The sequence below is a fragment of the Hippoglossus stenolepis genome, chromosome 3, assembly GCF_022539355.2.
Source record: "Hippoglossus stenolepis isolate QCI-W04-F060 chromosome 3, HSTE1.2, whole genome shotgun sequence".
Classification (NCBI taxonomy): Eukaryota; Metazoa; Chordata; class Actinopteri; order Pleuronectiformes; family Pleuronectidae; genus Hippoglossus; species Hippoglossus stenolepis.
Genome location: NC_061485.1, coordinates 26,756,699 through 26,769,344, shown reverse-complemented (window position 1 = coordinate 26,769,344; position 12,646 = coordinate 26,756,699). Strand labels below are relative to the sequence as shown.

The 12,646-nt window shown below is 42.0% G+C and overlaps 1 protein-coding gene across 7 annotated transcripts in view; it reads right to left on the bottom strand.

Annotated features, from left to right (window-relative positions):
* LOC118104723 (transcription factor SOX-13) overlaps positions 1 to 12,374 on the bottom strand; it is a 45,713-nt gene extending 33,339 nt beyond the window's left edge. For all 7 annotated transcript variants that reach the window (XM_035151808.2, XM_047339324.1, XM_047339325.1 and 4 more), the window contains exon 1: positions 11,945 to 12,374. The gene's annotated coding sequence lies outside the window, so the exon portion shown is untranslated. The remainder of the gene's footprint in view (positions 1 to 11,944) is intronic.
* Between the last annotated feature and the right edge of the window lie 272 nt (positions 12,375 to 12,646).

The window sequence follows — 12,646 nt, the reverse complement described above, 5'->3', positions numbered from 1 at the left end:
ACACACACACACACACACACACACACACACACACACACACACACACACGCTGGAACATATCTCTATCTCACACTTCACTCCATCATACCAAATGATTCAATACATTTCAGATCAATACCAGAGGAAGAGGAAAGGAAGATATGTGAGATCGACCCAACAAGGACAAAAGAACAAAGTGATGCTGATTCTTTCACACACTTACATTAATAACTAATGTCAAAATAAATGAATGTTGCTGTATAGTGAATTTAGGTCTCTAATCAAAATGTTTGCTCAAACAAGGGGCAATAAGAATCTAAGCTTGTAAAACAATATTAGTAGAAAATAATATTAGGTGAATAAACAGTCGCTCACTTGATGAATTTTGAGACTTTCCTCCTTCGATTGGTCACTTTGAACATTTGGTTTTGCGCTTGCAAATTTTGACACTACATAAAAGCCACATGAACTCCTGTATAAAAGTTATGAAACAGAAAACTGCGTGTAAAAAACTTCAACGCTCAAAGTTCCCACACGGTTTGCGAGGTTGAAAGTACGAACTCTCACACATGAGTCTGATTGGACAGTGACAATCCAATCACAGTGCAGCGTCCAATCAGAGGTCAGGTGGGTTGTGGAGGAGCCCGCTCTGTTGTCCAACATGAAAGTTCTTCAGAATCATCTTCCCTCTGGTTTCTGTTCTATTCAACTCTGTGTGAGTGAATTTCTACCGAACTGGAAAAAGGCTGAACACAACAGCTTCTTGTAATGTCAGCTTTGATGTATCTATTAGGCCTAGTGCAGTTTAAACCATATATCCACTGCTAATAAACTACTTTATAAAGTAATGAATCGTGTTATCTCTTTCGTCAAATAAACAAAATGGAATGAAAACGTAGAGCAGCGTGAGCACAGAAGGATGGACACATTTGAACATTTGTGAGGGTTTGTAAAAGCACAGAAATATATTTTCTTTTCGAAGGACTTTTAAAGTGACGTCTAACAGATTCTAAATTTAGTAATCTTCCCTGTCAACAGTATGTGAACCAAGGTAAGTGCACATTTAAGCTGATATGCTGCTTAAATGCAGCACTTTCATGCTCAAACTGTGATTTTCAGTGTCATCCAGACCAGAAACACCAGGTAACAGGTACTAGAGGGTGCAGTTCAGACACAACTTTTAAACCTGATGTTTAGGATCATTCACTGGAAACATGGTTAAATGACCACCAGGTTTTATTCAACAGTAACTTTACAATTATTAAGTCCGCTACTGTATTATGTTCTATTTTGTGCTTCAGCTCCAAAAAACTGATGTCCACTTCATTTTTACAGCTGTTATTTTGCAAACCAAGACTTTTCATTCAAAACACAAAATCATCCTGTAAAATATAATTTGTTGCTCTGGATGAAACGGCTCAAGTGTATTCAGATTAAAAATACTTGGGTTGTAGCACAGTAGTCATAATGTTTTCCTTATGTACATTTTACATTTGAGACTGATTCAGTAAACCTCCAATACTAGACTTACACATATAATAGATTACTTTATGGAATGGTATTTCTATATTTATGGTTTGTGGGGGATCTAAATACATCCTCTACTAATGTCCCACAATAAAAATCTATATAAATGACATAAAGCCAAATAAGTCACTGATAATTTAGTGCTCAATTTGGGTTAGAATTTATTAGAGTCATGGGACTTAATGTCTTATGAGTGTTAACATTGGTTAAAACTACATGTTAAACAATCATAACATGTCTATAACGTGTCTGCTATGTTTCCATCCTGCTGCATCGCTCTCTTCCTCTCTCTCTCTCTAAATAAGATGTATAAATAGGCCGATGACACAACTGTGCCCTTCACAAAGACACTGACGAGAGAGAAAAGAGCTGAGAACAAGACTCTGGCTTTAGTCACGGCCCCTTTATTCTTCTGCTTTTCAGACGCACAGGTTAAAAAGCAGCCATTTTTTTCTTTTCATGCCTCTCTCCCTCTCATCCCTCTCTCTCGTCCCCCCCCACCCACCCCTTCGCGTTCTCTGAAACAGGTCGTCTATTGTGGCGGCTAGCGAAAGGCTACTGTGGCATTTATCAGAGAGCAGGAGGAGGAGAGGGAGGATGGGGGAGAGAAGACAAAACGCACTCCCAATAAAGCGATAGAACAAGAGAAAGGGAAGAAAGGATGTGTATGAAGGCCACTTTTTTTTTCTTCCTCTTCCTTCACAAAGCCCCCCCACCCCCTGCTCCTTCAGGCTAGCGCAGACAAAGGAGGCCCGACTCTCACAATGTGCTCTCTCCTTTAGCCCGGCACACTTTATATCCTCACTCCATTCACCGCTGCTTCTTAAAAGCACCCACGTGTGCACAATGTGTGTGCGTGCATGTGTGTGTTTTTATGGAGTTTGTGATGGTGGTGGTGGGGGTCTATGTTTGCTGAGGGTCTTATAGACCAAAGGGCCTGGGCTCTGAGGTGTTTCTATGGAAACGCCTTTGAGCAGTAAGAAACACAACAGGTGATTCTGCTGAGGGCCTGTTCGACTCCGCATTGAGAAACTGCAGGAGGTCTTCGCTCCGTGTGTGTGTGTGTGTGTGTGTGTGTGTGTGTGTGTGTGTGTGTGTGTGTGTGTGTGTGTGTGTGTGTGTGTGTGTGTGTGTGTGTGTGTGTGTGTGTGTGTGTGTGTGTACAAGTGTGTTTCACAAGTATAGCCGCTTATGCTACAAACAACTTAGTACCATAGGTCTTAACCAGCTCCAATAAGCTGAGGATCATGTTTGAAGTTGCTGGCCGGCCGACGTAATGACACGCTGCCTGGCTCCAAACACAGGCCTTGACCACACAACTGACTACACAGCTGATACATCCGCAGAGCGTCTGGAAATAGGAAAAACACAGGAGGAACGCTGGTGGGAGGATACAAAATTAATTAAGCTATGCTCCATTAACACTTATGTTATAAGACTAAGAGAAATCCATTCAAACAGATATGTCGAGATACGAGGCAGAGAGGACGATGAACACAGGAGCATGGACAGGAAGGAGGAAATGTCAGCAGGCACCAGGAGTTTGTTTACTGTACAAGTGACACTGTTATAATGAGTGTTTTTGTAATATCAGTGTACAGAGAATTATCACCTGAAACTGCAGCTCCCCTTTCTGCAACTTTCCTCTTATTTAGCTGTCCAGCTCACAACTCAAATGTTTTGGTTTCCTCTCACAGCCTATTGAACGTGGTTTTCAGCCGCAGCCAGCAGCTGTTTTCGACAAATAAGCTCTAAAAAAGCCAAAACACACTACCTGCTCAGCAACAAACAGCAGGCAGACAGAGTAACGACAACAGAGTGCAGCTCAGGCCGCATACATGTTCAAACCGGAGTCAGAGAGCGAAGTAACCGACCTGAACAGGCTAATGTGAGATGACGTACTGAGTTTGTGGAAACCTGTCACGCAGTTGTTGGTAAATGAACTATGAACTGCATTTTTAAATTGTTTCCAGTTCAATTAATTCAATATATGGCATATATGGTCTCTGTCAACAGATACCGAGCGACAGGAAGAGTGAAGAGAGAAAGATCCGTTCTTGCATGAGCGAGAAAACTGAATTGCCTTCCACAGATGAAACTTTAAGGTCTTATTGTCTGCGTGGATGGTAAAAAAAAATGTATGAACCATAGCACGAGCATGTGGTAAAGTGACAGTGAGCACCATTCACTGTCAGCCCAGCAGTCAGGGGAAACTGGGGGTCAGTGTTTTGCTCACTGTTCATGCTACTGCATGTACAGTTAAATGTGCCGACATTACCAACTGTGACAAAAACCATAACATAATAATTTTTCAGAACCAGTAAGCCTCAGGTCATGTATCCAGGCTCTATCACAAACTGTTGAACATGGTGGAGCATGAATTAAACAAAATTAAGACATTTTAAATGGATTCATTAAAATATGTCCACGCCCTCTATAATAACACATAAAGGCGTTTTCTGAACTGACACACCAACCTGCTGGATGGTTTGTTTGCACGTTCCAAAACTCTTACAAATTATTGTTGGGGGATTTTATGAAGCTGTGGTTGAGGTTTATTTTGGTTTAGACACAAAAATTACCTGGTTAGATCAAGTTTCAGTTAAAGGTTCAGTGTGTAGGATTTAGTGACAACTGGTGGTGACGTTTCATGTTGCAGCTGAATACCCCTCACCTGACCCTCCTCTTCCAAACATGAAAGAGAACCTGTGGTAGCCTTCAGTTGTCATAAAAACTCTAAAAGGTGTTTAGTTTGTCCAGTCTGGGCTACTGTAAAAAACATGGCGGCCTCCGTAAAGAGGACCCTCTCCTGATGTAAATATAAAGTATTTAAATATAAAGGGCCATTCAATTTGTATAATTTAGATGAAACACACTAGTGAAAACATCACTAGGATTATTTTATATTCAATTTCCGCCAATAGATCCCTTTCACCTAAATCCTACACACTGGACCTTTAAAAGCAAAATGTTTGGTTGATCCATCCATTGATCTCCTCTCTCTGATTGTTGATCACCAGATCAATACCTGAGTACCTGAACTGAAACGCTCTCCTGGATGCAACTAAACAAATGAGTAACAAAGGAGGAAAGGTAGAAATTTTAAAGCGCAGGGGAAGATGACGGCTAATCAAACAAACAATATTGTGTAGAAGGACAAGCCCGATGATTTTTCTTTATTTACTTTCTACTAAGTAAAATCCATTAAAGGACCAAAACCAACAATGATGTGATCCAGCTAACAAGCAGTGACATACTGTATCATCCTCTGTGCCACACAGCCCTGCTGTTGCCCATAAACTATTTAAAACACATCAGTTTACCACATTTTTGCCCCGGGCCGTGTCTTTATCACCATGAGCACACAAACACACACTGTAGTTTACTGTGACTCAGTCCCCCACACGCAACGTCCTGCTGCTGTCAAGATCCACTGCTGCACCAAATATGGTTTCACCCACTGCTGAAGTTAGGCCACAACAAACCTCTATCTCACACAATGTCTCCTGTTTAAATAACATTACAAATTATGAAAGTAAAAATATAACAACTACAGAAGCCACAGTGAACATCTGTTTTAGAAAATGACTCTTCTTCCTTTTCTTCTCTCTTCTACTTGGTACTGACGTCTTTACAGTCTGCAGGAGTCTTTGTTTGTGGAGGTGACAGGCTGATAAAATGCCACATGCTCAAATTTATCAGGGTGGTTTCTCCCTCAATTGTGTTACACTTCAACTAATGATGAAAACCAAGACACATGAAAAATAATTAAAACACGGAAAGAAATCCTTATCTGCCTGCAGGGGAACAGCGAGCGGCCTGGGAACAGCCAGCAGAGGAAGTATACAAACAAAAGTTTAGGGTCTGTCACTGACGGCGTGTAGCGGGACGGTTTGTGCTCATACAACCTTTTGGATTTATATCATACATGATCCATTTTCTGTTCACTGATCACTTACATCTGAGTGTTGAGTATGGCGAGGGATACATGACAGAGACAGAGATAACTTATCTATCTGTGCAGGATGTGAGAGTGGGCGGGTGATTTTCAAATTAGATGCCCGTTGATTGTTGTTCAAAAATTAAAAGAGGTGTCAAACACAACGTAGTCATAGACATTTTGTAGCGTAAAGAAGTTTCTCGCATGCCATAAATGTTACATTCAAACAAGAAACCATCGTATACAAAGCAGGCACATAATGGTCAACTGTCCCTTCAGATTTCACAGATTTTTTAAAGGAAATGCAAATCATGCCACTGGACTGAGGTGTCACAAACAAACGGCCTGTGGTCATTTGCAAATTATCACAAACAGACGCATGTGCAATATATCTTATAGAGAAATAAATCAACAGATGACAACAGACAACAGACAACAGAGCGACACTGTTTAGACGGGAAAGTCATGTAAATGAACCAGGAAACTGGCATGTTTATATTTGTGCACGCCAAGCTCCTCTATCAATAGAGCGTTTGTGAATTCTCTCGATTGGCGCAGAAATAAACAAATGAGTTGGAAAGAGGATGGAAACCAGCTGATTATGCACCTTTAGCCACAGTCTTTGCGAATGAGAAAGAAAATCTGTCAGACAACACTGAAGAAGAAGTAAAAGGAGCAGAGACGTATAAAAGTTTAAAGCCTCTCTGTCTTTGTGAAAGTGTAAATTGTTAAAATTATTATCCTAGTTATTTTTGTCATAATAACCTCTTAATTACATCTAACACAATCCCTTTTTTAAGCTTTAAGTGTATTATGGTCATAGCAACTCTAAATTATCTATGCAACTTCTGTCAAACAATTTTTATTATTTTCCCTCTGTAAATGAAGAGGCAGCTTTTACTGCATTTTATTGCGGCACATAAAGCATGTAAACGTGCGTATTCCTGTCCCGTGCGCCAAACAATACGGGGCTGTTGTGTGTCCAGCGTTACGGGAACAGCCAGACAAAAGAAACCTGCAGTTATGGCCCTTTCCCAAGAGCAGAACCTGAAACACGCCACATACTTCCCAACAAAAGCTTCCCTCTTGTCTCTGTATTTAATGTAACACACCTTAGTCCTGTAGGAGCTTGCATTGTGACGTTTGCGTGCTGAATGAACACAGACAACCGTGCACACGTTCGACACAGGCGTGCACACACGTAGGGAAAGTTCAGAAAATTCATGTGCGTGTGTGTGTGTATTTTTTTCTAGGGATTAAAGAGTGTTCAAAAGTGGCATGGGAAATGCAAGGCAGTGTTCAAGGATGCTTCCGTTCTTTCTTTGCCAAAACTGATTTACAGCAGTTGATAAAGAGACCAGCCACAGCTAAACGCACAGGCTTCAGTCCTGCATTATTAACATGTTATTATAAGCTTATGACAAGCTGCATGGACCACTGAGCGCACATTCAAGGCACAGCTGGCATACCATGTATGTGCAGGACAGAGCAAGATCTCCTACTTTCTCAAAAACCTTTATAGGAAGAGAAACCTGAGCGTGTGGATTGTGATCCTCGTCACTGCTGCTTTCAGACACAAAAGTCTCAGAAGAATCTGCCACAGAAACAAACGCATTAAAAGCCAACAAGGTTCTTAAGCCTGTGAGCCGAAAACATGTCACTCATCTTGTTGAGGGTTTGTAAAAAAGAAGAAGGTTGCTGCATGTGAAGTAGGAAATCTTACCTTGAATGTGTGTAGATGCTCATAGTGGTTGTGTGAGTGTTTGTGTGGGCTGTTGTCTCTAAGAGTAGCTCATCAGAAGTATAAGACTTGCACTTTTATCACCCGCCCAGTTCCAACCACTGTGTGTCCCTGTGTGTGTGTGTGTGTGTGTGTGTGTGTGTGTGTGTGTGTGTGTGTGTGTGTGTGTGTGTGTGTGTGTGTATGTATACAAGTGTGTGTTTCTGATCTCCACAAGGCAACAGGTGGAGAATGTCTTTAAAAAGAAAATCCTGTGAGGAAAGAGGAGAGATGTGAAGATGGACGCAGAACATGAAAGAAGTGCTCCACCTTTGTGTTTCCTTCACAAAGACACGAACTCCAGCAGCCTCTCCTGACACATTTAACATCTCCACTTATAATTACAGCTCTTCCTCAGGCTGTTTGCCTCCCAGATAAAAAGATGTGAAGAAGTGAAGATGAGATGTGTCTTGACACTTAAACGATGACCAAGATGATCTTCACACCTCAGCCATAATTTAAAGCAAATTAAACTCCAGTTTCTCAGCACTTAACACAGAATGTATATGTCTTTGTGATACGAACGTACAGAATCTCTGACAACTAGGTGTTCTCGGGTCATAATGGCTCAGCATGAGGACAACAGCCTCTTCCATAATGCAGAAGTAGAAACGGTGAGCAATAGAAATTGTGTAGATAGAAATATAGTGAAGAATTAACCCGGATAAAACTTTTTATCAACTTTTTAAGGCACAGAAAAGAAGAGAGACACTTTATCCACATATGAGACCTGAACAGAAACATGGATCCAAAGAGAACAAACCCACATCAACTTAAGTCCCATCACCGCAACAGCATCATCCCAAAGTACAAAAACCTATCGTACAAGGCAAAGAAATGCAGAATTTGCAAAGCTGGAGCCAGAGAGGTTTTGACATCTTTGCTCGCAAAACGATGACAGTTAACTGACACAATAGAAAGAATTAATTGATTTTTAAATAAATTGATCAACTAATCATAATGGCGTAAAGTTATGACTGCTGGTCTGCCAAAATATATGGGTTTTTTATCATTTAGTTTGCAGCATTGTCTTGAGACAATTTCCATCTATTTTCTGTAAGAGAACAAACACAATAAATAAAATAAAGCGTAAAAAGTCAAATTCACATCACTTGTATTGAAGTTTAAAACATGTTGCACGAGTGTATAAAACAACAAAGTCCTGTGAGCACATGTGTTGAGTGCAGATCACAGCATAATTTACTCTTTTTATCATGTTCCTGACAGGTCTCGCTTTAAAGATATTAATCTCAATGAGACTTGTTATGTGGTTAAACGACGGAGAATGAAAAAGAATCACAATGTGTTTCGATTTATCATAGAAAAAATATATTGTCTCACATTTTTGTGAATTAGTTTTACTTAACAATCTCTTACTTTTAAAATGACTTAAAAACAGTTACAACTGACAGGAGAAATTTATACTGTCAATTAATCAATCAGTTCTAAAACTCTAAAAGCTCCAAAAGCCCAAACTCTTCACATATGTAAAATAAAAATTTCAATAACTCATCGAGTCAAGTTTTACCAATTTTATCGCAGTAATTTAGTGAACAGAATGATGCTATTCTCACAACATGACGCCGTAACTAAATCATGGTTCTGAATTACTGCTTGGCCTGAAGTCAGAGCAATGATGTGTAAATGAAACTGTCAGCGTGTTTGTCAGTCGGGCGACCATCTGAGTGTTTCCACGTTCACAGCTCTGGTGATTTCTTCCAAAGGACACAATGCGGCGAGAAGGTTTTATTTAAAGAGATCACAAGGCCTCCCCGCACCCAGCATTGTGCCGTGTGATTGGCTTGGCCTCACACTGCGCTGAAGGAGAGGCTGAGGAGCATGCACACACACACACACACACACACACACACACACACACACACACACACACACACACACACACACACACACACACACACACACACACACACACACACACACACACACACACACACACACACACACACACACACACACACAAATACACACACTTGCACACACATATACATACAGACAGACCATTATTCTCCATTGTAGTGTTTCTCTGTGGACTCCTGGTTCAATAGGATTCAGAGAACAATGTCCAGCGGATATAAGAGGTCAGTAGAAGAGATGGGGAAAAAACCTTTGTCTGCTCTGTTGCCCTTATGGAGACATTGGATGTGTAGGAAATAGTGCGCGCGCGCACACACACACACACACACACACACACACACACACACACACACACACACACACACACACACACACACACACACACACACACACACACACACAAATTAAATACCCAATTTAACAAATTCTAAATTCTAACGCATGTTTGAAAAATACGATACAAATAATGAACAAGGTGTCCGGATATACAGAAATCAAAAGTGAGGTGAAGTCTAGTATTTCCGAGGCAGAGTCTTTATCAATATAACATGTTAACATTAGGTGGGAAAGAGGGAAAAAGGAAATAAAAGAAATTGTTATTGATTTCTGAACATTTTATTAAGTAAACAAATGTTTGGGTTGGTTTGTTTTTAAATTCCCGGTTTGTGCCTCTGATATATTACCATTGCATCCCAAATATCTGAAGTTAACACCTGCCAATCTTTAAAAAAGAACAGAATGTCATATCCCAACAGTTACTGCTGTTGTATTGGGTATTTCCAGAGACTAAAACAAGCAGAAAAACCTAGATATAGATAAGTTCTGACTACCAGTGTGGTTTAGAAAAAGGGCAAGAGTAAGGAAATGGGTTCAAAATATTTTTTTTAATGTGCAGCGAGTGCCGAGGAGGGTGAACAGTAAATGTTGTTGTCTATCAAAGATCGGCAGGTATTTTATTTCAGGTTAATTGGTTGTTTAACACTTTAACTTGAATGTAAAGGTATAACAAGATGGCACACGCTCAGGGCAATATTAATGTTCATGTAAATACTGTTGATGTGTCCTGAAGCACCGTTTTAACTGACACCTGCCAGCCAATCAGAGTATATATAGAGTATCTACTGCGGTGAATGATGCACTCAACCCGACCGACTGAAAGAGAGAGTACAGAGCCAGCACCCAGGTCACCTTTCCTCCATGAACCCATTCACCTGGAAACACAAAGCTGCACATGACGAGAGGAGGAGGGGCAGAGGTGAAAGGTGAAATGCCAAACCCCTCCTTGAGATTGTGCTCCTTAGGTGTGTGTGTGTGTGTGTGTGTGTGTGTGTGTGTGTGTGTGTGTGTGTGTGTGTGTGTGTGTGTGTGTGTGTGTGTGCGTGCGTGTTTGCGTTGGTGTATGTTTGTGTGCGTGTGTGTTTGCGTGGGTATGTGTGTGTGTGTGTGTGTGTGTGTGTGTGTGTGTGTGTGTGTGTGTGTGTGTCCTGTTCACCACTAGAGATATAGAGATGCAGCATGACAGTCCCTCTCACAAGACGAAAGAAAGAAAGAAAGAAAGAAAGAAAGAAAGAAAGAAAGAAAGAAAGAAGAAAGAAAAGGAGTGGTGGCAGCAGTAGGGGTGTGAAGATGGGAGCGAAGAGCGGATGAGGAAAGAAAGGAGACTGACGGAAAGAAAGGTCAGGGACTCCCCACTGACGGACAGCTTTGTATTCAGCCAGCCACTGTAAAGACAAGCACACAAACACACACACACGCACACACACACAAATCTACAACTTCACTGCTCAGTGCGACCCCCGCCGTGGCAGAATGCCCACAAGCTTTCGAACACTTTCCACTCTGCGCTGAGGCTGAGACGACACCTCTGAACTGGTCCCAGACCTGCTGTCTGTCCGTCCAGCAGCAGATGTCACACTGAGGGGCTCCTCAGGCGTTTCACATCGACTCTGCCTCACTGTTGATCCACATTTAACACACACACACACACACACGCACGCAGAGAAAGACACTTACTCCTGCCCTTTCCCCGGCTAAGGACCCCTGAATGCTCTTAAAGGACGTTCTGGGTGGGACATTGACCACACTGACATACAATTCTCCCATGATTCATGTGCTTTATGTAGTAAATGACCACTTCTAGACAGCAAGTGTCATTTTGTCATCCTCCGCTGTGTATAAACTACAGTTTTAGATAACCACCACATGACAAGATGTTATTTTAGTACTTCCTTGAGGTTATTTTGTAAAAACAGGACCACTTAAGGACAACTTCACATCATTGGGAAACTGTTAACGCCTGTACCTATTCTGGGGGAACCTGCTGATAGCCGCTCATTTGCACCTGCCAACAGATCTGACATCATCATCACCACCACCACCATCCTCCTCTCCATCATCACCATCATCATCATCCCCACCATCCCCAATGAGCTGCCTTCCATGCAGAGCAGCAGCAGCAGCAGCAGCAGCCTCTGGCACATTGAGAAACAGAAAATAAAGATGTGACAGGAAGGAGTGAAAGAGATGGAGCTGCTGCTGCTGCTGCTGCTGCTGCTGCTGGTGGTGGTGGAGGGGGAGAGAAGTTGAGTCAGGTCACAGTCAAATTGTGTTTGGATGCAGGGAAGCAAATACATGATGTTTTTTGGAATTCTGAAACAACTGCCTATAGGCTGATATAGTTTGCTCCACACATGACAGTCAGGAGAGTTTGGGAAGTTTTCAAAGCAAACGGTGCACGACACGGAGAGTTTCTGCTGAGACTCTCCAAACCAACGGGATTTAAGACAGAGGATATTAACGCATGAAGTGCATTTGAAGACACTGAAATGTAAACAACTACTCACCAGTCCTCGTGCGCACTGGTCTGTCCACGGGTTAAAAAAAAACAAACGGATGTAGTCTTTAGATTAATAAATTTAAAAAAACTTTCTCCTCTTCCTCTCCGCACTTTAACTGCTCACCGCATGCAAAGCGCGGTGGTTTGGGACAGAGGCTGCTCCGTGCGCGGCTCCCGGTCCTTCAGAGTGGAGCCAGCCGGCTGGTAGTCGTGGATCTTTTTCTCTCTTCTCTTTTTGCGGTGAGGAGTGGAGGGAGAATAGGAGAGAGAGTGTGTGAGCGAGAGAGAGGGACTGAGGGAGGCGGAATGCTGCTGCGCTGTGCGTAAACGTTTTGGAGATGGCGGAGCGGACCTGTGCTCTCACCTCCTCACTCCCGGTGACTTTCTGTCTGCGGGTTTCCTACTGTCACAGTCGGCATGCAGCGCCCTGCCGCTCACCTCCCACTTAAAGGGAGAGGGACTGATTTCCAGGTGCAGGACGGAGAGAGAGGGGGAGAGGGGGAGAGGATGAGAGAGAGAATAACCAAAACAAAAAGAAGAGTGAAGCAGACGAGAGAGAGTCGATAATCTGTTGATTGCACCCTCGTCATATTTACACACTAATTGATCAGTCTATTGATGACTATTGATGGGTTAGTTCCCATCAACACTGACAGACTTTTCTCTTCCAATACATCAATATCTAATCCAGAGACAGACTCAAGGGGAG